The following is a 4207-nucleotide window of genomic DNA, read 5'->3' as shown; positions in this document are numbered from 1 at the left end:
CTTTGTTGGGTTAATTTGCATACTCACTCCTGATTGGCTGTGGGCGTGGTGAAGGGATGGTCAGTTTACATATTTGTCTATTATTAGTATAGATATTCTTTTAAATGTTCCTGAGTGAAATGAAAATATGGTTTCAATTATGAAAATTCAATTTATGCCCAGCCAGCCTGGCTTAGTGGTTGAGCATAGACCTGTGAACCAGGAAGCCAGGGTTCAATTCCTGGTCAGGGCACATGCTTGGGTTGCTGGCTTGATCCCCAGTGTGGGGCGTGCAGGAGGCAGCCGATCAATGATTCTCTTTCATCACTGATGTTTCTATCCCTCTCTCCTTCTCCCTTCCTCTCTGAAATCAATAAAAATATTTTTAAAAATTCAATTTAGTCATAGCTTTTCAAGAACACATATTATGCAAAAAGACTGTTACGTAACTTTGCTTTGAAGTTGCACTTTTCCTATTAATGAGAACTTGCCCAGTTGTATTTTCATCATCTAAACACACAACTGTTGTACAGGGCTAAGAAAGTGTGATTGGCATCACCTCGTAAACTTAACATACTCAAACGGTTACATCTCTTACTTTTTCCCCCCTTTCTAATTTGAAGACTTACATGCCATATTTAGTAGGGAGCAAAATGTCTCCACCTTTACATTTCTCCTCCGAAATTGCCCAAGACCTGGGAGATGACTGACTTCAGAGGTTAGTCCTGGCAATAGAGAAGGTACTGAAATCTGCAATAGCTCTTCATTGCCACAAGATGTCAGAGAAGGAAGAGCTTGCACAGTCTGCCTGACCACCCACCCTCAGTTAAACGGGCATCCCTGCTGGTCTACTGTACAGAAAAGTAATTCACTGTCCAGAATCTGTGCCATCCCTATGTGGTTTGTTCTCATTCCCCGAGTGTCACCCACTTTCCCCCAAAATACAGCCAGCCTATGAAGCGTTGCTGAATTCAGAGACCCTTCTAGGAGCAAGTATTGCTTGTGCCCAAACTAGCTGTATCCCAGAACACTTAGGTCCTTCTCTTCTTTTAGGGGGTTGGAGAGCGCTTTATATTTTCATAAGATTTTAAACTGTCAGAATAGTTGCGAGGATAGTATAAGAAACTTTTGTATACCGTTTTCCCAGATTTGCCAATTATTATTCACATACACATTTTTTTTTTTCTGAACCATTTACAAGTAGACATTGCTTTACATAACCAGAGGAGAGTTATCAAAATTAGGAGATATGATATTTATAAATACTATTATCTACTTCAAAGTCAATACTAAAATTTCTAAAACTATCATATTTTATAGTTAATTCCCTCCAGTTTAAGAGCAAATCCAGGATTATGTGTGACATTTAGCTGTGATGTCTGTTTAATCTACTTTAATCTGGAATAGTTCTTCAGCCTTTTTCTTGATCTTGTCATTCTTGAAGAGTACAACCCAGTTATTTTATAGAATGTCATTTTTCTTTAAGTTTATATGATGTTTCTCATTATTAAATTGAATTTCTTGTTGTTGTTGAAATACCACTGAAGTGAGGTTGTATCTTTCTTAGTGCATCATATCAGGAGGCACATGATATTTATTTTTCCCAGTTAGTGGTCAAGTTAACTGGTTCACTAACTTGGTTAAGGTGGTGTCCACCAGGTATTGCCACTGCAGTTTTTATTTTTTCCCTTGTAAATACAGTGGTAAATAATTTGTGGGGAGATACTTTGAGGTCCTCCGTGTGCTTGCTTAGTGTTTCTCACAGCATGGTGGCTGGATTCTAAGAATGAACATACCAAGAAAACAGAGTAGAAGAACTTGATATTTTATGATCATGCCTCAGAAGTCCCATAACTTCACTTTTAAAGCACGTTCTTGGATGAGGCAATTACAAACATGCACCCCCAATTCAAGGCTGGGGGACACAGAACTCACTACTCGATGGGAGGAACATCAAGGGCGCATTTCAGAAAAACATTAAGGACTGACAGTGTTAGCCACACTAGGTAACACCATGCCTACTGAACCAGCCCTTTTCTCCCAGCAGTATCACCCCTCCCATTGTGTCCAGTCTAATTGTAGGCCTCTGTGAACCCTATTAAGACTGGAGTTCTCACCCTAGTTGGTTTGGCTCAGTGAATAGAGCATCGGCCTGTGGACTGAAGAGTCCCAGGTTTGATTCTGGTCAAGGGCACATGCCTGGGTTGTGGGCTCAATCCCCAGTAGGGGCATGCAGGAGGCAACGGGCCAATGATGCTCTCTCACCATTAATGTTTCTATCTCTCTCTCCTTTTTCCTCTCTGAAATCAATAAAAATATATTTGGAAAAAAAAAAGAATTGAAGTTCTCAGAGGAGCCCTGGTCTTAACTCCAGTGGATTTGTTGGGGACAGTCATTTGTGTGACTCTTGCTACCATCCAACACAGCCATCCAGGATAGCCACCCAGATGAGAGGTGGCATATTCCTCTGAGTCATGTTGGCAAGGAACACACGCAAATAAAGACCCTCATCCTGCCCTCAATTCCAGAGCCACTTACAAGCAGTGTTGGGCTTTATAACCTCCTTTTCTTCAGTTCCCTTTGCACACCACTTTTATACTGTGGTCCTGGGATACGTACATATCTAATAATAGTTGATTTCTTCCAGCTCCTTTTCTCAGCGCCGTCTAGTTTCATACTGTAAGATTCCTAAGTCAGTGGAAACTTTTGGAGTCTGACTCCAGTCTCTATGTTCTATTCCTTGAATAGGCTGAGACTTGAAATGTTCTACTCGTGAGGAATATTCAGCAGCTGTGGAGATGAGGGCTTGGAGGATGGAGTGATCTACCTCAACATATTGATCAAGTCTGAGTTAGTAAAAAAATATTTTAATTAGAGATTATCATATGTATATTACAAATGGGCAGAAGATCTAAACAGATGCTTCAAAGAAAATATACAGATGTCAATTAAGCCCATAAAAAGATGCTCAACCACATTAGTCATTAGGAAAATGTACATTAAAACCACGAGATGCTACTACACATATTAGAATAGCTGAAATAAACAAAACTGACCATACCAAATGCTGGCAAAGATGTGGGGCAAAAGGAACTCTTATACACCACTGGTGGGAATATAAAATGATACAACCACTTTGAAAGACAATTTAGCAGTTTCTTTTAAAAAGTTAAACATATCTATCACATGATACAGCCATTCCACACCTAAGTATTTGTCCAAGAGAAATGAAAAGATATGTTCATACAAATATCCAAACATGAATGTTCATAGTATCTTAATTTATAATAGCCAAATACTTGGAACAACTCAAATGTCCATTAACGAGCAAATGGATAAACAAATGTAGTATATCCATGCACTGGAATACCATTCAGTACAGAAAGTAATGAACTGTTGATATATGAAGCAGAAGCAACATTAATGAACCTCAAAATAATTATGCTGAGTGAAGGAAGCCAGAAAAACACTGTTTAATTCCATTTATATAAAAATTCTAGAGAATGGAAAATGATTTATAGTGACACGAAGTAGATTAGTGGTTGCCTGGAGTTGGGAGATGCAGTGGGGAAAGACAGGAGAGAGAGAACGATTACAAAGGGACAAGAGGAAACTTTTGAAAGTGATGGATGTGTTCATTATCTTACTAGTGATAATTTCTCAGGGATATATGCAGTCCAAAGCTCATCAAATTGTATACTTTAAATATGTGCAGTTTTGTACATCAATTATATCTTAATAAACAGAAAATAAAGAGTACTGTGTACTTTGATATAATATTCATTATACTTATAATATGAATGTATTTCAATTTGCAGGGTGGGGGGTAAAAATGATGATATTTCTTTTTAAGGAACTGCCACTTTCTCTGTCCTCTGATCTCTTCAGGCTCTCCATTGTGATACATTTAAGAATACTGAGGGCACTTCATCCAAAAGGGCCATAGCTGCTATTGTGAGGAAGTCCTCAAGGAGCCAGGTAAGGAGAGGCTCCAGCATCAGCCACACCCTGTGCCCAGGTAATTCCCAAGTCCTTTAAATCTGCACAGGTTATTTGCTCCATATAAGTACTGAGGTACTCATGGCCTAGAAAGCATTGCTGGTACTGACTTGATTAATATTAAATAATCCCATAAGAGAGCCACCACATACATTTCCTTCTACTGAAACTTATTTTTTAAACATTTTTAAAATTAATTTTAGAGAGGGAGGGAGAGAGAGAGATAGAA

This window comes from Myotis brandtii, unplaced genomic scaffold, assembly GCF_000412655.1.
Source record: "Myotis brandtii unplaced genomic scaffold, ASM41265v1 scaffold8, whole genome shotgun sequence".
NCBI classification, from domain to species: Eukaryota; Metazoa; Chordata; class Mammalia; order Chiroptera; family Vespertilionidae; genus Myotis; species Myotis brandtii.
Note: the sequence above shows the minus strand (reverse complement) of the source record.